This window comes from Schistocerca americana, chromosome X (genome assembly GCF_021461395.2).
Source record: "Schistocerca americana isolate TAMUIC-IGC-003095 chromosome X, iqSchAmer2.1, whole genome shotgun sequence".
NCBI classification, from domain to species: domain Eukaryota; kingdom Metazoa; phylum Arthropoda; class Insecta; order Orthoptera; family Acrididae; genus Schistocerca; species Schistocerca americana.
In genome coordinates this window covers 767,573,036-767,597,248 of record NC_060130.1, presented here as the reverse complement: position 1 = coordinate 767,597,248, position 24,213 = coordinate 767,573,036, and the positions used below count along the sequence as shown (strand labels likewise).

General features: G+C 44.4%; 1 protein-coding gene and 1 non-coding gene across 5 annotated transcripts in view; both read right to left on the bottom strand.

The window, feature by feature from the left end:
• LOC124556788 (glucose-6-phosphate 1-dehydrogenase) overlaps positions 1-24,213 on the bottom strand; it is a 300,483-nt gene that overhangs the window by 119,209 nt on the left and 157,061 nt on the right. Inside the window, exon 1 of one of the 4 annotated variants that reach the window (XM_047130800.1) lies at positions 16,734-16,883. The exons of 2 other annotated variants lie outside the window; for them this stretch is intronic. The gene's annotated coding sequence lies outside the window, so the exon portion shown is untranslated. Of the gene's footprint in view, positions 1-16,594; positions 16,614-16,733; positions 16,884-24,213 lie in introns of those variants that run through there. One more of the 4 variants, XM_047130799.1, reaches the window with a different exon arrangement.
• On the bottom strand, positions 4,422-4,496 carry Trnas-cga. Its single transcript has one exon. It is a non-coding gene; the product is annotated as a tRNA-Ser (tRNA).

Here is a 24,213-nt window from a genome sequence, read left to right as displayed (position 1 = left end):
CAGAACTGCACATGACGTTCAAAGTCGTCGCCATGCAATTCCTGGTGCATAGAAATATGGTACGGGTGCAATTGATGTTGATGTACGTAGCATTCTCAACACCGACGTTTTTGAGATTCCCGATTCTCGCGCAATTTGTCTGCTACTGATGAGCGGATTAGCCGCGACAGCAGCTAAAACACCTACTTGGTCATCATCATTTGTTGCAGGTCGTGGTTGACGTTAAACATGTGGCTGAACACTTCCTGTTTCCTTAAATAACGTAACTATCCGGCGAACGGTCCGGACACTTGGATGATGTCGTCCAGGATAACGTGCAGCATACATAGCACACGCCCGTTTGGCAATTTGATCACAATAGCCATACATCGATATCGACCTTTTCCGCAATTGGTAAACGGTCCATTTTAACACGGGTAATGTATCACGAAGCAAATACCGTCCGCACTGGCGTAATGTTACGTTATACCACGTACTTTTACGTTTGTGACTATTACAGCGCCATCTATTACAAAGCGAAAACAGTGGTCCAACTAAAACATACATATTTCTTTACGTAATACACGAATATGTAATAAAAATGGGGGTTCCTATAAAAAAAACGCAGTTGATATCCGTTTGACCTATGACAGCGCCATCTAGCGGGCCAACCATAGCGCCATCTGGTTTCCCCCTTCAAGCTAGACGAGTTTCGTTCTTTGTAGTTTTTTCGTTTGATGCTTATTTCGTGAGATATTTGGCCCGGTCACTATCAATGGACCTCCCTGTATAGGTTGAATGGCATATTTAGCAATCCAGATAATAGGCAGCAATAGTGAGGAATAAGTAAATAAACCCAAGATTAGGTTACCTTCATGTACAATTGTTGACCGCCAAAGGTAATTCCTCATTGTGTAAGGTGTAATTTTTTTCGTTCATTTTCATTTTTTTGTGTGTGTTTGAATTGTAAGTGCGCGACACTGGTGCCATTTGTCCGAACGCGTGTAGTAAATTTAATGCATCGGTTGTTAATCCAGTTAAGGAAATGCAACTGGATACAGCTAGTCTCCTATGAATCAGTTAATTAATACACTCGGTTGATCTGCCGTGTAAAGGACGGAATCGATATCCGTAGTAGCGAAGTCAGATAGCTCCGTACTTGCGACTCGACTTACTCAACAGATATCACAAAAATGTTCAATGTGAAACTTTTTTTCACACAGAAAATTGTTGTCACTTGGCTAGTCTCAGGTTAATATTTAGTACGAAGTAGACGGCTTTACACTCATCTGCGTATAATAATAGACACATGTTAGCTACGTAACCTACAAGTAGCGAACGCCACACGTTAACTATGCTAGCAAGACGGCTTATAACATTATCGTTGTTTGATTAGTCACTGTTAGAGATCTCATTAGCGCACCACTAATTACATAAACACGTGAAAGAGTAGAGGAATCCCTCTGCTACGACAGCTTTGACTTACAAACGATTGGGAGGTAGAATAACCATTTAACGGGCATATGATTATTGACTTTTTGTGATATTACAATGTTCATTTTTCTTCGAATATTACGTTTTACAGACCTTCATTTTGTATAACTAAATTCAGCAAGTAGTCCCTACAGTGCGTTTTCGATTAGCCGGATAAATGCGGATCCGAGACTGCACGGAAAACCGAAAAACACGCATAATCCAAAACACAAGAGTTTTCGCGGGAAACTACCATTAATTGTATTCACAAAATATGCAACATGTCGCATTTCAAAGTCCACTGGGATACTTACGTGTTACTCGCCAGAAACTGAAAACATACAAGAGTTGGACAAAAGTATGGAAACACCACAGGCACAACACGTTACCATGCCTGATACGGTGTATGAAACCAGTAGCCATTTAAAACAGCTTCCAGTCGTCCTGTAATAGTTAAATACAGGTCCTGTATGCAGAATAAGATTTTCGCTCCCCAGCGGAGTGTGCGCTGATATGAAACTTCCTGGCAGATTAAAACTGTGTGCCGGACCGAGACTCGAACTCGGGACCTTTGCCTTTCGCGGGCAAATGCTCTACCATCTGCGCTACCCAAGCACGACGCACGCCCCGTCCTCACAGCTTTATTTCTGCAAGTACCTCGTCTCCTATTTTCCCAACTTCACAGAAGCTCTCCTGAGAACCATGCAGAACTAGCACACCCGGAAGAAAGGATCCTTTTTTCCAGGAGTGCTAGTTGGTTCAAATGGCTCTGAGCACTATGGAATTTAACTTCTAAGGTCATCAGTCCCTTAGAACGTAGAACTACTTAAACCTAACTAACCTAAAGACATCACACACAGTACCGAGCGAGGTGGCGCAGTGGTTAGACACTGGACTCGCATTCGGGAGGATGACGGTTCAATCCCGCGTCCGGCCATCCTGATTTAGGTTTTCCGTGATTTCCCTAAAAATCGCTCCAGGCAAATGCCGGGAGGGTTCCTTTGATAGGGCACGGCCGACTGTCTTCCCCATCCTTCCCTAATCCGATGAGACCGATGACCTCGCTGTCTGGCCTCCTTCCCCAAACAACCCAACCCCAACATCACACACATCCATGCCCGAGGCAGGATTCGTACCTGCGACCGTAGCGGTCGAGCGATTCCAGACTGTAGCGCCTAGAACCACTCGGCTACCCCGGCCGGCAGGAGTGCTAGTTCTGTCTGCATGGTTCGCAGGAGAGCTTCTGTGAAGCTTGGAAAGTAGGAGACGAGGTACTGGCAGAAGTAAAGCTGTGAGGACGGGGCGTGTGTCGTGCTTGGATAGCTCAGATGATAGAGCACTTGCCCGCGAAAGGCAAAGGTCCCGAGTTCGAGTCTCGGTCCGGCACACAGTTTTAATCTGCCAAGAAGTTTCAGGTCCTGTATGGTTTTCAAGAGACTCTTATAGCATTCTTCCTATAATAGAGTGTCAAATGCAGGTAACGATGATAGAAGTGATAGCGATCACGCACCCTTCTCTCCAAAGTAAACCACAAAGGCTCAATAATATTGAGATCTAGTGCCTGTCGTGATCAGGAGAGGTGCGAGAATGAATCCAGTCCTGGACGATGCGACCTGTGCGAACAGGGGCCCTGGAACACAGCGTCGCCATTGGGGAACAAACACTGCACGCTAATCAGCCAGAATGGCACATAATCTTTGGCAGTGATGTGATATTGAAGAAACCGTAGGGCTCAAAGAATATGGCTGACCAAATCATCCCCGAATCCGACACGTTTCAGTCCCTCGTCCGACCACATGCCTTTTTTTACATTTCTCCACAGTCCAGGTTTTATGGCTTTGGCACCACCTTTACCTGTTACGGGCGTTTGCATCACAAATTCTTTGGAATTCCAGCTCGCCATGCAATTCCTCGCTTATGGAACTCCCTTCGTGTTGTTTTGGTGCTGACAGGGTTCGCGAGTGCGGCGTTCAGTTCTGACGTGACTTTTGCAGCTGTCGTCCCCTTATTTCTCGTCACATTCCTCTTCAATGACCGTCTGTCACGTTCACTCAACACACACTTCCGTCCGCTTTGCGGCTTAAGAGGATGACGTTTTCCCACTTTCTCTGTATGCGTTATAAATCTTCGATAAGGTTCCTCTTGAATCACCAAACACTTCGACTAACTTCGTTACAGAAGCACCCATCATAGGAGCACCATTAATCTACCCAAGTTTGATTTGATTCCCTTAGCTCCAATATAATGCACTCACAACTACACAGAACACTGTCCTGACGCTTGCAACGTATTGAGAACCTTGCACAGGTGCCGCTCGTTGTCAAATGCAACATCGCAATCTGCAGACTTGGCTAGAATTTGCATTTATGTTCAAGCTTCGTTTCTCATGGAGTTTCCATATTTTTATCCAACCCCAGTATTTACAAAATTACGCTTATACTATATTTCGTATCACACGATTTCAGTTCACTTTTAGGCAATAATGGTCCATTTTCTTCATGTTTCCGTTTTCCATTCACTTCTTTCCTGACGACGATTCGCATTTTGCGAGGAGTCAGAAGATCGGTATAGTCAGATGAATTCTGTCTCCCATACTCTAATAACAGAACAACATATTTCAGTGCCTCAAGGTTTCATCGATCAGTCTATTTTTCTATCGAACACATTTTGTTTATTACTTCGACATCACTTAGCTGGTCCAATGTCGCTTTATGGGCATCGTTATTCAACTACTAACGGATGTTTTCGTCATCTACGTGTTCACATGCAGGAATCTGTATTTTAAATGATAATATTAGTTCTAACTATAGCAGAATACTTCGGGCATCGTTTTCTGTTTGTTCAAAAATAGCCGAACTATGAACAGATAAGCTGCTAGCCAGATAAACAGCTCCCGAATACCAGAATGAGATTTTCACTCTGCAGCGGAGTGTGCGCTGATATGAAACTTCCTGGCAGATTAAAACTGTGTGCCGGACCGAGACTCGAACTCGGGACCTTTGCCTTTCGAGGGCAAGTGCTCTACCAACTGAGCTACCCAAGCACGACTCACGGCCCGTCCTCACAACTTTACTTCTGTCAGTACCTCGTCTCCTACCTTCCAAACTTTACAGAAGCTCTCCTGCGAACCTTGCAGAACTAGCACTCCTGAAAGAAGGGATATTGCGGAGACATAGCTTAGCCACAGCTTGGGGGATGTTTCCAGAATGAGATTTTCACTCTGCAGCGGAGTGTGCGCTGATATGAAACTTCCTGGCCGATTAAAACTGTGTGCCGGACCGAGACTCGAACTCGGGACCTTTGCCTTTCGCAGGCAAGTGCTCTACCAACTGAGGTTCGCAGGAGAGCTTCTGTAAAGTTTGTAAGGTAGGAGACGAGTTACTGGCAGAAGTAAAGTTGTGACGAAGGGGCGTGAGTCGTGCTTGGGTAGCTCAGTTGGTAGAGCACTTGCCCGCGAAAGGCAAAGGTCCCGAGTTCGAGTTTCGGTCCGGCACACAGTTTTAATCCGCCAGGAAGTTTTAGCACCCGAATAATTTGGATCTTGCTGTTCATCGTCCGTTTTTCGTTTCTTTTTAACGTCCCATAGAACCAAAGTCGTTAAAGATGGATCGCTAGTTCAGGTGGTCAGGTACAAAAGAAATATTCGGGTGTGATACATTTCTAGGAACCATCGCGATATTCTTATGAGCGACTTTGGCAACATACGAAAAAACCAACCCAAATCAAATGGCTGGATGGAAATCTGACTTCTGATCTTCCCTGTTGCGAGCCTGCCTTTTGTAGTGGTTTTCGTCATGGAAAATTTTCGCCTCTGCGTTACGCTACACATTGCACTCGAAGTATGAAACCATTTACATTTATTAATGGATGAAATATTTCAGAAGCAGCAGACGGAACGCTGTTAGGAATTACTGAGGTAGATTAAAGGGGCACGCCGAACCGGAATCTGCGACTTTCGCCAGCTGCACTCACTCTACATTTTCTGTGAAGAACCAGTACTCGGCTGCACAGAAGCAGGACACAGCACACCAGCCATGCGCCAGCTAGAGAGTCATTTTCGAGATTCCTGCCAACGTTGTTTTAATTTGCTAGCAATCAAAGAATCAATACATTTGCATCAATATTCCGCAAGCCACCTGAGAGTGTGTGGCGGAGCCGGAAGCCCGGAGCAGGAAGAAATAGAGGTCGTTAGAGACTGTCCACCTATTCAGGGGCCGGGTGCGATTGTGGGCTTGATGAGTTAATCATTCCTTAATTCACAGAGGCCATTTAGGGAAATCATGAAAAACTTAAACCAGCATATATTGAGATACGAGTACAGTACAATGTTCCGCCATATCGTTCGGTTATTTGCACGAAGAATGATTTCAGTACGCTGTCCTCTGCCTAGTGAAGGATCTCATCAGAATACAACATTAATCAATGGCTATGCAATTTGCAAAATATTGTTTCGTTTAGTTTTTACAAGGAAATGATCCGGCGAGCTGTGTCGAAGCCTGTTGTTGTTGGTTTTTTTTTTCCTCTCTCGTAGTTGTTCGTTTCCAAAGACTAGCTGGATGCAGCTATCCACGCTGGTCTAACCCATGCAAAACTTCATCTCCGGATAACTACTGCAACCTACATCCGTTTCAACCTGCTTACTGTATTCATCCCTTGATCACTTTCTACGACTTTTACCCCCTACACTTCCTTCCAGTACCAAATTGACGATTTTCCTTGATGCCTCAGAGCGTGTATTACCAATCGACCACTTCTTTTAGTCATGTTGTGGAATAAATTTCTTCTCTTCCCATTTCTTTTCAGTACCTTCTCATCAGTTACGTGATTTATCCATCAAACATTCAATATTCTTCCATAGCACCATACTTCAAAAGCTTCTGTTCTCTTCTTGTCTGAACTGCTTATTGTCTACCATTCACTTTTGTACAGGGCTACGCTCCAGACAAAGACCTTCAGAAAATACTTAACTGGATGAATCACCATCATCATCATCATCATTTAAGACTGCTTATGCCTCTTCTAATGTTAAGCCTATTATTTCAAAATCATTCTTAACCGAATCCAGGTGCCTTCTCCTTGGTCTAACCCGACTCCTCCTACCCTCTACTGCTAAACCCATGAGTCTCTTGGGTAACCTTGCTTCACCCATGCGTTTAACATGACCCCACCATCTAAGCCTGTTCGCCCTGACTGCTACATCTATAGAGTTCATTCCCGGTTTTTCTTTGATTTCCTCATTGTGGACACCCTCCTGCCATTGTTCCCATCTACTAGTACCTGCAATCATCCTAGCTACTTTCATATCCGTTACCTCAACCTTATTGATAAGGTAACCTGAATCCACCTAGCTTTCGCTCCCATACAACAAAGTTGGTCGATAGATTGAACGGTGCACAGATAACTTAGTCTTGGTACTGACTTCCTTCTTGCAGAAGAGAGTAGATCGTAGCTGAGCGCTCTCTGCATTAGCTTTGCTACACCTCGCTTAGTTCTTTCACTATGTTGCCATCCTGTGAGAATATGCATCCTAAGTACTTGAAACCTTCCACCTGTTCTAACTTTGTTCCTCCTATTTGGCACTCAATCCGTTTATATCTCTTTCCCACTGACATTACTTTCGATTTGGAGATGCTAATCTTCATACCATAGTCCTTGCATTTCTGATCTATCTCTGAAATATTACTTTGCAAACTTTCAATTGAATCTGCCATCACAACTAAGTCATCCGCATATGCGAGACTGCTTATTTTGTGTTCACATATCTTAATCTCACCCAGTCAGTCTATTGTTTTCAACATATGATCCATAAATAAAATGAACAACAGTGGAGACAAGTTGCAGCCTTGTCTTACCCCTGAAACTACTCTGAACCATGAACTCAATTTACCGTCAACTCTAACTGCTGCCTGACTATTAATGAAATGAGAAAAAAATGAAATGATCGTATGGTATTGACGGCCGGGAGTCCCCACCTCGGAAGTTCAAAAATGGTTCAAATGGCTCTGAGCACTATGGGACTTAACATCTATGGTCATCAGTCCCCTAGAACTTAGAACTACCTAAACCTAACTAACCTAAGGACGGCACACAACACCCAGTCATCACGAGGCAGAGAAAATCCCTGACTCCGCCGGGAATCGAACCCGGGAACCCGGGCGCGGGAACGCTACCGCACGACCACGAGCTGCGGACTCGGAAGTTCAGCTACCGAGTTGCAAGTATTTTGGAGTTGACGCTACATTGGGCAACTTGCGTGTCGATGATTATGAGGACAACACCACATCCAGTCCTCACGCGGAAAAAATCTCCCCCCCCCCCCCCCCCCCCCCCCCCTCGGGCCTAATTTATATTAGATATTAACAAATTCCTCTTTTCGGGGCTGTTTGCCATAGACAGTTTGCATTGTCTCGTAGTTAAAATCGTGTAGTTTTGGCACCCGATTCACAATGGAAGTGAAAAAAAAAATGAACGTCAGTATTTATAGGCGAGGGGAACTCAAGGACGAGACTGACACCTCTGGATGTCGCTAGCCAGCTGTTTCAGGGCGCGAGGCGCACAAGATCGAGAAAGTGCGACAGCTTTACTATAATTGCAGCGATCGTCGAAGGAGACTGTGTCTTTACGGGATGTGCGACACGCACAAAAATGTCGTCGTCTACGGCAGTGCTCCACGCGACAGACCGTCCAACTACAAAGAAGCGTTCACACGGTAGTGTCTAGTCGTCTGCTCCGCATGTCTGCTGCAGTTATCAACTTCCAGCAAGCGGATCGACGGCTTCAGTTCATTTTTCGAGACTATCAGCTATTTTACGTCCTTTTGTAAGATTGCTATGCTTACTTGTACTTTAAACGGTCACCGTCTACATCTACATCTACGTGATTACTCTGCTACTCACAATAAAGTGTCTTGGAGAGGGTTCAATGAACCACCTTCAAGCTGTCTCTCTATCTTTCCACTCTAGAACGGCACGCGGGAAAGACGAGCATTTAAATTTTTCTGTGCGAGCTCTGATTTCTCTTATTTCATCGTTATAATCATTTCTCCCTATGTAGGTGGGTGCCAACAGAATGTTTTCGCAATCGGAGAAGAAAACTGGTGACCGAAATTTCATGAGAAGATCCCGTCGCAACGAAAAACGCCTTTGTTTTAATGACTGCCACTCCAATTCACGTATCATGTCTGTGACACTATCTCCCATATTTCGCGACAATACGAAACGAGCTGCCCTTCTTTGTACTTTTTCGATGTCATCCGTCAGTCCCATCAGATGCGGATCCCACACCCCACAGCAATACTCCAGAATAGGGCGAACAAGCGTGGTGTAAGCAGTCTCTATAGTAGACCTGTTGCACCTTCTAAGTGTTCTGCCAATGAACAGCAGTCTTTGGTTTGCTCGACCCACAATATTATCTATGTGGTCGTTCCACTTTAAGTTATTTGTAATTGTAATCCCTAAGTATTTAGCTGAATTTACAGCGTTCAGATTTGTGTGACTTATCGTGTAATCGAAATTTAGCTGATTTCTTTTAGTACTCACGTGAATAACTTCACACTTTTCTTTATTCAGTCTCAAAAAATGATTCAAATGGCTCTGAGCACTATGGGACTCAACTGCTGAGGTCATTAGTCCCCTAGAACTTAGAACTAGTTAAACCGAACTAACCTAAGGACATCACAAACATCCATGCTCGAGGCAGGATTCGAACCTGCGACCGTAGCGGTCTTGCGGTTCCAGACTGCAGCGCCTTTAACCGCACGGCCACTTCGGCCGGCTATTCAGTCTCAATTGCCACTTTTCGCACCATACAGATATCTTTTCTAAATCATTTTGCAAGTCGTTTTGATCATCTGATGACTTTACAAGACGGTAAATGACAGCATCATTTGCAAACAATCTAAGACGGCTACTCAGATCGTCTCCTATGTCGTTAATATAGATGCTGTATTTAATGATTTTCTTGCTGTTTGTATGAAACTAAGTAGCTCACATATGTAAAAATCCACATTATAAAAGCCATTTAAATATTTTCAGAACAATAACAGAATAGTGAACAAGTTTCTATGAAAGTCTGTTTATACATGCACCTGTAACTGACATATAGCTTTAAATAATGCCCACCGAAAATAGCACATGTTTCACCAGAACTACTCATCAGACGAACAAATGATGTTCCGTGGAGCAGCTGCACAATTCACAAAGAACTTAGCTCTGTTTGTCAGCTGGGCTCCCCATTTAGCCGTCTGCACATGCGCCAAGCATCTTCATACGCGTCAGAATACAATCCCTCCTATTCCGTCTACAAACGATTGTATGCGGGAATCTTGTGCAACTGGCCCCGTCTACACGGTAAACGCCGGCGGAACCTGTGCATCGTGAGTAATCTTACAACATCGCACTTCCCGTGAAGAACGGGCCTGAGGTTCTGTTAAAATTGAAAGCAAATGCAAGACATGGTGTGATTTCATTTCTTTTTATTTCTGGTAATTATTTGATATGCACAGTTCTGACTGCTACTTGGAGCTGACGAGTAGATACCAAACTGATCGTTTAGTGACGGATACGGACTGAGTCGAAGCATTCCACTCTGCTGCAGCGCGCAGGTCTGTTGTAATCTTCTCCGGATGTCTACGAGCCACAATTTACAAGATCGGTTACCAGCTGGTGTTGTTGACTGCAGGCGATCGCCAAGTGGCAGGTCAACAATGTTATGTGTATCAGGATAGCAGCTGAATGTTCGAATGATGTCAGTGTGGTCTAGGTAAAGATGACAGGCAACTTCCCGCGCTGACAACCGTTCTTCACATAAAGTGACATTGCGCGCTCGGTCAAAGCTTTAAATTATGCCTTGATATACACAGAAGCGCCAAGTCATGTGTATTCAAATACAGAGATATACAAAAAGGCAAAATACGGCGCTGCCTTCGGCAACGCCTATATAAGACAACAAGTGTCTGGCGCAGTTCTTAGATCGGTTACTGCTGCTACAATGGCAGGTTATCAAGATTTAAGTGTGTTTGAACGTGGTGTTATAGACGGCGCACGAGCGATGGAACACGGCATCTCCGAGGTAGCAAAGAAGTGGGGGTTTTCCCGTACGTACGACCATTTCACGAGTGTACCGTGAATATCAGGAATCCCGTAAAATATCAAATCTCCGACATTGCTGACGCCGAAAAAAGATCCTGCAAGAATGGGACCAACAACGACTGAAGAGAATCGTTCAACGTGACATAAGTGCAATACTTCTGCAAATTGCTGCAGATTTCAGTGCTGGGCCATCAACAAGTATCACCGTGCGAACCATTCAACGGAACATCATCAATATGGGGTTAAGGAGCCGAAAGCCCACTGTGTACCCGTGATGACTGCATGACACAAAGCTTTACGCCACGCCTGGGCCCGTCAAAACCGACATTCGTCTGTTGATGACTGGAAACATGCTGCCTGGTCGGACGAGTCTCGTTTCAAATTGCATCGAGTGGATGGATGTGTACGGGTATGGAGACAACCTCATGAATCCAAGGACGCTGCATGTCAGAAGGGGACTGTTCGAGCTGGTGGAGACTCTGTAATGGTGTGGAGCGTGTGTAGTCGGAGTGATGTGGGACCCCGGAGATGTCCAGATACGACTCTGACAGGTAACACGTCCGTAAGCATTCTGTCTGATCACATGCATCCATTCATGTCCAGTGTGCATCTCGACGGACTTGAGCAATTCCAGCAGGACAATGCGACATCCCACACGTCCGGAACTGGTACAAAGTGGCTCCAGGAACACATCCGCTGGCAACCAAACTCCCCAGACATGAACAGTATTGAGCATATCTGGGATGCACTGCAACGTGCTGTTCAGAAGAGATCTCCACCCCCTCGTACCCTTACGAATTTAAAGGACAGCCTTGCAGGATTCATGGTGTCAGTTTCCTTCAGCACTACTCCAGACGTTAGTCGAGTCCATGCCACGTCGTGTTGCGGCGCTTCTGCGTGCTCAAGGGGGCCCTACACGATATTAGACGGGTGTACCAATTTCTTTGGCTCTTCTGTGTTGACAGTCTGAACAGCGTACACAAGCCACATTGTCCCCTTCATCATTGGGGACTTAGCGTGCTCTACTAAACAGCACTGAATATACAAGTTGCCTTTTTCTTCCATTAAGGAAGTGGCTCTACGCAGAGATTTTTTGTGGTCAGAAGATTATTGAGAAAGAGGTTTCTAATCAAAAGTATACGGACACCCCTATGTAATTCCGGAATTGACCACTAGATGTCACGAGAGGCGAACCCGCCAGTATAAAAAGAACTGAGGACTACTGTGTTGTCAGTAGAGAAGCAGTCAGAATGGGTCGGTCAGGAAACGCAGTAACTTCGTACGTGGACCAATCATTGGATGTCACCTGAGAAACAAATCCATTAGGGACATTTCAGTTCTCCTCAAGATGTCCAAGTCACCTTCTGCTGATGTGACTGTGATGTGGAAACAAGAAGGAACAACCACATCTACATAAAGGTAAGGCAAACCTCATATACTGAGGTACAGGGATCTGACGAGGGTCGTTGTAAAAAGTTGCGTGAGATCATCGGAAGGAGTGTCAAAGTGCTACCAGCATTCCAGCTAGCACAATGACTGTGCGTGTGGAGTTAAAAAGAATGGGATACAATGGTGGAGCAGTCCCTCGTAAGCGATACATTTCAGTAGCCAATGCTAAGTGACAGTTGAGGTTATGTAAAGAGCAACGCCATTTGACAGTGGATGGCTGGAAACGAGAGATTTGAGGAGACGAATCACAGTATAACCTGAGGCTATCCGATGGATCGGTTTCGGTTTGGCGAATGGCTCGAGGGCAGTGAAGTCCGGCGCAGGTGATGGTATGATATGGAGGTGTTTTTCGTGGTTAGGGAGTGACCCTCTTATTTCACTTAAGGAAATTCTAAATCCAGAATGATACGAACACACTTTACGGCATTTTAAACTAATTGCAACAGAGAAACAGTTTGTCTTTGCAAATTTAAATACGGTATAATTTTTTCCAGTCGACGGATTCAGTGCTTCGCTCTACAAACCAGTTCATATTGGCAGTTAAACTTTTTCAGATCGGATTCTGATTAAGTTACACACCGGTGAAAACGACATGTCAAAGTAGATTTACACATGATAGGTCGAACCATTCTGTTTTTCGGATTTAACGACTTGTCTATAGCGTGTGTGTGTGTGGTCGAACCATTCTCTTTTTCGGATTTAACGACTTGTCTATAGCGCGCGCGTGTGTGTGTGTGTGTGTGTGTATCTGTGTGTGTGTGTGTGTTTGTAAAAAACGCCAGAAATATCATAAAAGAGCCATAAAACCCGACTTCGCTTTAAGCTTGAGACCTTTGCATCGTGCTGTATGATTACATTGACTGAGCCATCAAGCCGCAACGCTGCACAAGGAGAGGATTACGTACAAGTGGTATGGGTTGTTTGATGAGAAAAGCATGGAACAGAGCCCTAGGCGTTCTTCCTCACATGTAAAGAACTGGCTGCCAAAAAAACTTGACTTGCAGGGTCCAGTCTCAGATTTAAAAGGACGATTAAGGCTTAACGCTCTGTAGACGACGTAGTCCGTAGAGATGGAATACAAGCTTGGGTGGAAGAGAATGGATAAGGAAATCGGTCTCGTCCATTTCATTTCAAAGGAATCAGCTATCTTCGCAAAAGCGTGGTAGATCGTATGTCATTTGGAAGTATAATACTTTATCTAATGAAGTGACAGCTATGGAACAAAGACATCTTGGCACCTAAAACCTGTTTGGTAAACCATACATTGGAGAGCACATTTGGGCCTAACCTGGCAGGTGGTATCTTGCTTATGGAAACCTAAGCGAGACATATGATGAAACTTATTGCAAGGCAGGAAACACTCCAACCAGCAAAAATCTTACGATTTACAATAACGGGAAAAAAACCATTGGCATGACTGGTGCATGAACCAGATTCCTCCTAAGTAACAGTCCCGTGTTTTAGAGCTGTGCTGTCCACTGGTCTGAATAAAAGTTTTTCTTATGTTCCAGTATCGCATGTTATGTTCGGTACACGAAACGATGTGCCATCCAGCCTCATGGAAGCGGCAAACAAACTCATTTTCAGCCAAAATAGGTCTTTACAGTTGCCAAAACGATTAAAACTGTATGCAAAACGGGATTCGGGTGCCAATACAGCACATGCCACTGGCAGACGAAACATCTTATTCCACTTATAACTCGTCACAGACCCAGTGCACTCATACAAAAAGGCCGATCTTATCTCGCATAGTGTTTGCTTATTACTGACTGATGACTCAGGAAGTATTGTTTCAAACGCATTTTGTACAATCTTACATTATTTACGTGAGAAGTAACATTTCATAATAAACACAAACACTCTTCGAAGTGATGTGGCGTCACATCACCGGACGAATCTCCTGACCGGTGTTAACGCGTCATTCGACAGGTTACTCTGGGAAGTCCTTGACCGATGCAAGTCAGGCTTCGCGCAACATTGCCATGCATGTGGCACATCAGTGATCTGCATTTTACGGTTGTTTTCTTTTCAGGTCTGTCGCGCCACGACCAATCTATTAAATCCCATCTTCACACGAGATACAATAGTTTTTAACACCTGTTGCTGGCGAAGTCATGAAACCTAAAGTACTAAACCCTCGTAGAGTTTACGATTGCGGTTGGCGATTCTCGCCAATCTGGATTGTCAGTACAGGATGTGAAACAGGACATTTTGTACTTATTTGTATGTTACATGCTAGTTCATAAACTATAAATTATGGCTTCATATGAATAAAATACGGAGCAGTAAAATTTACGATGGTTTTGTAACAATACAACATTTTCTCCCCTTCAGTGTTCTAGCGTTAAAGATAACCGAAATCGTGAAAATGCTGGAGCACGTCAAACGAACAGATTAGTATTGCTGCTAGAATAACACTAAGATTTCTGAAAGTCGCAGTCAGATACCTATGAAAACTACAGAGTGTTTTTTTATGCGTAAGTTAAATTTCACGTCAAGTTTCTATCTTCATACATTGAGTAGATATAACTTTGTGAAATCGAATAAATCTTTTCGGAGCACGTCACACCTACCAATGGCTTTAAAGTGGTAACCGAGCTGTAGAAATAAGGCGAGTGTCAAGAAAAATGCCACGGCTCTGTCGTGATGTGGCCATAATATCTTTCGCTGTGGCATCATCGTATAAAAGTCAATCTGAGCTAAGCCGCATCACCTGTGTAATAATGCTCAACCTTTCGAGGAGTATCTTTAACTCTACAGCACTAAGGGGGGCGGGAGGGGGGGGGGGGGAGTTAGTAAAAAATTGCAAATCTTACTGCTACATATTTTATACAAAGGAAGTCATAATTTATAGTTTATGCACCACAAAACATGTAAGTACAAAATGTCCTGTTTTACACCCTGTACTGACAATACTAGATTGGCGGTTTGCAGCACAGAAAAAAACCATATTCGTGGACTGACGCAATCATTCACCAGTTACACAAGAAAGGGAAGTAAACAAATCTTAATAACTACAGAGACCTATCACTTCTTCCGGCTGCATACAAGATACTCTCAAAAGCACTACGGAATATAATCGTCACAGACTAAGAGACTACCAAACAGGATTCAGGAAAGGACCGTCATGCGCAGAACAGATCTTCAACATTTCGACCACGATCAAAACCAAAAATAGTAGATGGAGATAAGAAGGTGATCTTGACATTTGTTGATATTAAGAACACGTGTGACTATAGACAGAGACACATTTATAGAAGTGGTGAAAGAGTTTCGAATAGATAACAAGACAAGAATACCTGTACAGCAAACTCAGACGAAGACAATCACAAGGTAAATTGGCACTTCCTGGCAGATTAAAACTGTGTGCTGGACCGAGACTCGAACTTGGGGCCTTTGCCTTTGCTCATATCAGCACACACTCTGCTGCAAAGTGAAAATTGCATTGTGGAAACAAGGTACATTCTTGGGAGAACTAGCTGAACAAGCTGAAATCAAAACAGGAATAAGACAAGGAGTTCTATTTAATTGTATCGTTGAAAAGGTAATCCAAGAATGGCGGAAAGAAATGAGGCGACACAATATCCCAAACTTAATCCAATCACGTTATCAAAAGACTGGCTTTAATTTCGAATGCCTCACTTCCGGACATGATCTAGTATTATTGCGGGAAGTCTGGACTTTGCAACCAAACAAATAGAAGTCATAAAAGAATCAGCAGAGAAGACAGAGTTGCAAATTTGTTTTAGGGAGACAGAGTACACGAATATAGCTGCAAAAGATCCAGCGTGGACAATGAAAACAGTGTGCCGTGAAATCAAAAGAATACAGAAGTACCTAGGCGAGATTCTCGCCGCAATCAACAATGAGAAGGCAGCAATCGAAGAAAGAGCCAGAAAGACGGACACAGCATTCCAACTATGCCAGAACACTTACAAATGCCTGTATTATCACGCCGAATTCAGACACTGCAGTACCATAGATAAACCTGAATGTTTATAGGCAGCAGAGACAATTGTCAGAAACAGGCTCTCAGAAATAGAGAAGAAAAGAAATTTGTAAGGAAGACCTTGGGGCCAAAACATGTAACAGCAGATGAGTTTACATTTCATTTGAGAGCAAACACGGAATCATATGAAAAATCCGAAACAAATCTCAACCACAATAAAAAAAAAAAAGGCTGACTTTCTATGGGCGTATGAAAAGAATGAAAGCCGAAAAGGTTGCAACTATGATATTGACTTTCCTATAGAACAGATAGACTCAAATTCCATGTGTGAAAGGAGTATGTCAGGATCTAGGAAAGTGTGGGATGAGTAAAGAAAAATTTAGGAAAAGGAAAGAGGTTCAGAACAAAAATAATGGAAGTGGTGAATCTAACCACGAGAAAGCAAGAAAACGCTAAGAGCGTCCTCAGAAGAGGAGCGAACAAGAAGGAGTAATAGAACGAAGGAATACTAGCGACAGAGAAATGAACTCACAAAGTGAAGGCAATTGTGGAATCATAGCCCATAGGAAGACGATATGATCAAATAATGTAAAAAAAGAAATGGGTACTAGAGTAGAGACTTCAGAGGTGCACACTAGTAACGCAGAAGAGTTACCTAAGGTTGCGACATGATAAGTTCGATGAAACGAGTTGCGACCTTCGGTTAGCAGCGGTAAGCCAAGTGCAGGGTCTCGCGACGGGCGAGGCGGCGGCGCGTTAGCTCGAGCTACAACTGCAGCTGAGTGCTGACTTACTTGTTCGGCGCTGCTGGTTCTCCCGCACTAGCACCTCGGCGTGCCGGTGCTCCCTTTTTGCACGGGCCGTCACTTCATTAGCTATAGTGGCGAAGCGGTACCCGTCTTCCTGCCCAGTCACAACTCGCGGGCCATCGCCAAGGCCAAGCGATATGGCGTGCAAAAGTGGCGCCACCGCACGGCAGCTGAGAACGACGTGGCGGCGGCGCGCGCGGCTCGCGACTGGAGGGACGGGACAGCCAACCCTCCCCGCCGAGACGCGCGTAATCTACCCGTGCGTGAGAGAAAGCCGATGCTAGAAAGCTACCCGAGCACACCAAAAAATGATTCTTGACTTTCCCGACTGCGGGGAACACTTGAACATACGAGTGTGACGGGGGACTGAAGTATGTGTGCAATGCCCACATGTCTCTCAGCGTCAACTGTGACGATGTGGGGCGGGAAGAGAGGCTCCCATTGTCCACATTGTAAGTTACTTCGTGACTGGCCCGCTCACATCTTTTGCAAAAAAACCGAAGAGGATGAAAGCACAGAAGGTTGCAGTTTCTTTCATCAGCATCAGTTACTGTTACTATTATTGTCATCATTATTATTATTTCATCATGGTCTAGGCCAGTGATTCAAAATCTGGGTGTCATTATCCAATTTCGGGGCTGGAGAAATGTAGTTGTTTGAGGGGTAGAAACAAAAGGATTGAATCGCGTTTCGGGCACGAAACTAACTTGATTTTAGAAGAATATTACTGTTATCACTGTTTGGAAGAGACAGTAACACTGGCTACATATGTTACCTATAATTACATTTTTTTTCAAATACTAGCATTAACGTATGACACAATGTGGTTGAGTGTAAGGTTGTGAAACGAATGTATGAACATCTTCCTCACATACTTTGTTCCATACATTTAACAATAAAATTGAGATATACATGCTGAAGAGCCAATGAACCTGGTACACCTGCTTAATATCGTGTAGGGCCCCCGCGAGCACGCAGAACTGCCGCAACATGACGTGGCATGGACTCGACTAATGTCTGAAGTAGTGCTGAAGGGAATTGACACCATGAACCCTACAGGGCTGTCCATAAATCTGTAAGAGTACGACGGGGTGGAGATCTCTTCTGAACAGCACGTTGCAGTGCATCCCAGATATGCTCAATAATGTTCATGTCTGGGGAGTTTGGTTGCCACCGGAAGTGTTTGCCTTCAAAGGAGTATTCGTGAGCCACTCTGTAGCAATTCTGGGGGTGTGGGATGTCGCATTGTCCTGCTGTCTGTCGGAATGCACAATGGACATGAATGGATGCAGGTGATCAGAAAGGGTGCTTACGTAAGTGTCACCTGTCAGAGTCGTATCTAGACGCATCAGGGGTCCACATCACTCCAACTGCACACGCTCCACACCATTACAGGGCTTCCACCAGCTTGAACAGTCCCCTGCTGACATGCAGCGTCCATGGGTTCATGAGGTTGTCTCCATACCCGTACACGTCCATCTGCTGGATACAATTTTAAACGAGACTTCTTCGACCAGGCAACATGTTTCTAGGCATCAACAGACCGATGTCGGTGTTTACGGGCCCAGGCGAGGCGTAAGGCCTTGTGTCGTGCAGTCATCAAGGGTACACGAGTGGGCCTTCGGCCCCGAAAGCCCACATCGATGATGTTCCGTTGTATGGTTCGCACGCTGATACTTGTTGATGGCCCAGCACTGAAATCTGCAGCAGCTTGCGGAAGTGTTGCACCTCTGTCACGTTGAACAATTCTCGTTGGTCGATTCGTTGGTCCCGTTCGTGCAGGATCTTTTTCCGGCGTCAGCGATGTCGGAGATTTGATGTTTTACGGGATTCCTGATATTCAAGGTACACTCGTATATGGTCGTGCGGGAAAACCCTCACTTCATTGCTACCTTGGAGATGCTCTGTTCCATCGCTCGTGCGGCGACTATAACACCACGTTCAAACTCACTTAAATCTTGATAACCTGCCTTTATAGCAGCAGTAACCGATCTAAGAACTGCGCCAGACACTTGTTGTCTTATATAGTCATTGCCGACCGCAGTGCCGTATTCTGCCTGTTTATATATCTCTGTATTTGAATAAGCAGGCCTATACCAGTTTCTTTGCCGTATGGTGAAATATTTCATGAAAATGCCGTCACCGAAATAGCTACATCATTCACTTCCTAACATTAAACGATTAATTGACGGAAAAACAAAACAGTATTCTTGCGATGGCTACTATACTGTTGTAGCCGCTACACTTAGTATTGCTATTATTATTATTGTTATTATTATTATTATTATTATTGCTGTTATTAGTGGCAGTGGTCAAACACAAAGGATTGGTAGTCTGCATCTCCCCGTTTCTTGCAGTTCAGCAATAAGGAGTCCAGCAGTCAACTGATTTACAAACAGCATGTTCAAGAATAGTGCACACATTTTAATTTGTTTGATTTTAAATCGGAACTCATGGTGTGGTTGAAGAGAGTGTCGCTAGGGAGAGGAGTGGTGCAGAGGAAACAAGTTGTGTAACAAATGTCTGCCCTCAATATGGATAGTTAGCTTTGTTTTCTGAGAAGGAGTTGCAGGTACCACTTGAGATGCACTGAAAGTTTGGAACCCACTGATCTACGCGAGTATCCAACCATCTTTTTCTTGGCCTTCCTGTGGATCTCGTGCCTAAACATCTGAAGTATAAGGTTTCATTTGGTAGTCTCGAATCTGGCATTCTTTGTAGATTTGATTTTCTCACATACTTCGTTTCTTAGCCTACAAAATCTTGTGCAGCCCTTCCCTCCTCTTAGAAATTTCATTTCTTCTGCTTTAGTTCCATTGTTATTCATGTTGGAGCCCTACTGGACCATGCGATGTACAGCAAGGGACATTCTCAGAGTTTTATTTTAACATTTTTTTTGGTGCCCGTATTCCTTTCGTTCTCTCATAATGGTCTCTTTTTCGCTCGTCACACCATGTCGTGACGATCTTCTTGGCATTTCCTGCCAGGAATACCGCAACAGCTTGGTCTGACTATCGGAAAAGAGACCATTCTGGGAGAATGAAAGTGTTGTGGTTGACAAAGAAAAGCTGAAACAAAACTCTGAAAATGTCCCTTGCGGCAGACGGGCAGACAAGCCGCCGCTTGCGTGTCGACCACATGTTTTGCTTCGTATACAACTTCAACAGATGTTTTGAGTCTTGCACTTCCTGCACAGGCTTCCAAAGAGTCTGCGCTACAAACTATGTATCATAGCTTTCAACAAGAAACAAGACATCCGGTTGGGTTTTTACATCTAATACGCCGCATTGAACGATAGTAGTGCAAAGCTGAACGCGCTCGAAGTTCTGATAATCCAACTTCACTTCAAGAGTTTTATCTCGCGAAGATAACATGCCTTACCTCAACAGCTTTATTTAATTCGCGCGAACAAACGTTAAATTCTGAAGTACAATGTCAGTATTCAGTGCACCAGAAAATACGCCCTTCGGTGCAAAAGTTGCATTGTAAACTAAGGTTACTAAAGTCATGGGACAGCGTTGTGCACACATACAAATGGCGGTACTATCGCGTATGCATAGTATAAACGGGCAGTACATTGGCGGAGTTGTTATTTGTACTCAGGTGATTCATGTGAAAATGTTTCCAACGTGATTATAGACGCAGGACAAGAATTGACAGACTTTGAACGCGGAATGGTAGTTGGAACTAGACGCTTGGAACATTCCATTTTAGAAATCGTTAGGGAATTCTATATTCCGATATCCACACTATCAAGACTGTGACGAGAATACCAAATTTCAGGCATTACCTCCCATCGTGGACAACGCAGTGGTCGACGGCCGCCACTTAACGACCGAGAGCAGCGGCGTTTGGGTAGAGTTGTCAGTGCTAACAGACAAGCAACAGTGCGTGAAATAACCGCAGAAATCCATGTGAAACGTACGACGAACGTATCAGATAGGACAGCGCGGCAAAATCTGGCGTGAATGGGCTATGGCAGCAGACCACCAACACGAGTGCCTTTGCTAACAGCACATCATCGCCTACAGCGCCTCTCCTGGGCTCATGGCCATATCGGTTGAACACTAGACGACTGGAAAACCGTGGCCTGGTCATATAAGTCCCGATTTCAGTTGGTAAGATCTGAGGGTAGGGTTCGAGTGTGGCGCAGACCCCACGAAGCCACGGACCCAAGACGTCAACAAGGCACTCTGCAACCTGGTGGTGGCTCCATAGAGGTGTGGGCTGTGTTTACATGGATCATTGACTGGAAATGGTTATGTTCGGCTATTTGGAGACCATTTGCAGACATTCATGGACTGCATGTTCCCAAACAACGATGGAATGCTTATGGATGACATTGCACCATGTCTCCGAACCTCAATGGTTCGTGGTTGGTTTGAAGAACATTCTGGACAAATTGAGTGAATGATTTGGCCACCGATCGAACATTTATGGTACATAAGCGAGAGATCAGTCTGTGCACAGAATCCTACACCTGCAACTCTTTCGCAGTTACGGACGGCTGTGGTGGCACCATGGTTCAGTATTTATGCAGGGGATTTCCAACGGCTTGTTGAGTCCATGTCACATAGGGTTGCTGCTCTACGCTGGGCAAAAGAGGTCCGACACGATATTAGGAGGTACCCCGTGACTTTTGTCATCTCAGTGTATAATGTTTGCAGACATCTACAGTGTGAAGAGCGACAGTCACCAAATCTGTGCAAATGATAACGGACAGCTACTCAGAGACCACCACAGCACAACTTTCAGTAACAATATAAATTTTCTGCCAATAATTTTTTTCTTGTTTCGAAAATCAATAGAATTTCGTGCATTGTTGTGATAATCACAAATGCAATGGCAATGCTCTTCGAATACTGTTTGCTTTTCTATTACTTTTGGGTCAACTTTTTCTCAAGTGGCAGGGATCCTTGATTTTCTGGACCTACTTGAGAACCGAAACTGATTCCTCGAGAAAGTGCTCTAGTTTGAAACGTTTCCGAGAGCGTCTTTAATATTGCTCGAATGAGGAAACTGGAGGAATCAACAACTGCATAAAACAGAAATGGAAGCAAATCTGGTTTCATCGACATGTCACAACAAGATTTTGAAATGACTGCTAACTCTGTCTTCGGAGCACATAGCCATGGACTTACCCTGATTCAGAAACAGCCATATATAAAAAACAGCCATACATTAAAAAAAGAAACAACACTTAGTGGAGAAACCTGCTCGAACACCGTAATGCGCAACGCGCTACCTTTCGAGACAGAAAGATAAGCAAGACCCGGATTGAATCAATGCGGCTGTTGCTGGGGCACCGACAAACTTGAGGGTGATTTTTAGGCGGTTTGCCGGCCGGAGTGGCCGTGCGGTTCTAGGCGCTACAGTCTCGAGCCGAGCGACCGCTCCGGTCGCAGGTTCGAATCCTGCCTCGGGCATGGATGTGTGTGATGTCCTTAGGTTAGTTAGGTTTAAGTATTTCTAAGTTCTAGGCGACTGATGACCTCAGAAGTTAAGTCGCATAGTGCTCAGAGTCATTTGAACCATTTACGCAAATGCTGGGCTTGTCTTCAATTTCCACCTCAGAAAACACGATACACAAACAATTAGAATACGATGACACAGAGAACAAAGTTTACACGATTCACAGATTGGTGGCGCAAACGATTTCTATCACTAAAATAGCGGCCGTAACACGTTCATTGTAGTTGACACAACAATATTGGGCCAATATATTCTATGGAAGTGCGAGGCAAAGAACGGCACGCAATTTTCACGTCCGGGAAGCGTCGGTTAAAACTATGCGTTCATAGCGAACATGTCGACACTCGCTTGTATTGGGATCGAGTTGCTTGCCTTGCAAAACACAAGCAGATATTATGCAGAACTGGCTAAACAAGTCTGTAAAGCTTCCAGTGAACATTTCAACGGACCAGCGGGTCGTTCACAGCAGCACAGATCCACAAACCACCTCCACCATCACAACAACAACAAATAACAAATTAAGCAACTGAACTGTGTGATTTATCGTGTACTGTTAAGAGCTGTTGCAAACGAAATAAAACAATTATTTACTGATTACTGACTGAATACTTATATGGTGTTACGTCTCTGCTGTAACAACCACTGCAAGAAAAATAAAAATGTAGGCTCACTAGACAGCTGACCTGATCTTATTTGTGAATTCTTAGAACTGCTACAAGTGAAATAAACCTTTCTGCTTACCGTCATGACATTGTGATACTCAGTTCCCTCTCGTATGGTGGACAACGAGGTATCTGGCTTTTCCTGGTCAGTCAGGAATTTCATTTCTCAAAATAACACTTGATGCTTTCATATACATGTCTCATGTCACTCCTTAATTTTCTGTCATTTATTTTTTTCAGTTCTTCAAGGAAGTCTTCATGTGCTACCTCTCATATTACAGTATCGCTGCGCCACTTTTTAACAGAGCAATGTTCGCACATGGTACGTGTCTCTATGAACTGACTGCGTGATGCCGAGGTACTCCCGAGGCCAGAAAGACCCCCAGATCAGCCCCTGATACAACTTGTGGGACCAGCTAGGAGGTCAACTCCGTCCCAGTGCCAGAACCCAGGATATCAAAGACCAGTTACAACAACTATGCGCCAGCTTGCTTCAGGAGAGGAAACGATGGCTGTATGACATCCTTCCCAACCGAATCAGAGCATGCGTCCAGGCCATAGGAGGGTGCAACGTCTTACTAATAAACGGGCTCATACTGCCAAATTCTTCGCAAACAGCATCGATTTTGTAATCACTGAAATAACATCACATACCCTCGCAACCGGTGAACTTTCTTTTCGTTTCCTCTCCCCTCTTCCTGTATGCATCGCTTTCTTTGTCAGCCAGTATAATTTTTTAATATAATAATTTGTTTCTATGAATGCTTAGTACATTGCTTTAGCGTAACTTACAAGAACAGGAATGTACACGAAATAAAATCGAATTGTGCACGCGTCATTATCAGTATTTCACTTAGCACTACGGTTGTGTACCCACGACTGCAGACTCTGACTATGCAAGTGTGGAAGTGAGGGGAATGCTATTTCTTGCAGTCGTTTCCTTACTCAGCTTCGTGCGGTTTGCCGGTTCTACCTGTGGGCTCAAGAACCGTGTCGGACTTATTGTTGGAGTAGATACGACCAGCATGCGAACGGGCACCACTTTCTGGGTTGAATGCTCTCTGCAGCCAGTCTGCTTGTAATTTTATAGAATTCCTTGCCACTTTTAGACTATTTTCATGATACTTTAATTTCCAAAATTTATCTAAATGGTTCAAATGGCCCGCATCTCGTGGTCGTGCGGTAGCGTTCTCGCTTCCCACGCCCGGGTTCCCGGGTTCGATTCCCGGCGGGGTCAGGGATTTTCTCTGCCTCGTGATGGCTGGGTGTTGTGTGCTGTCCTTAGGTTAGTTAGGTTTAAGTAGTTCTAAGTTCTAGGGGACTGATGACCA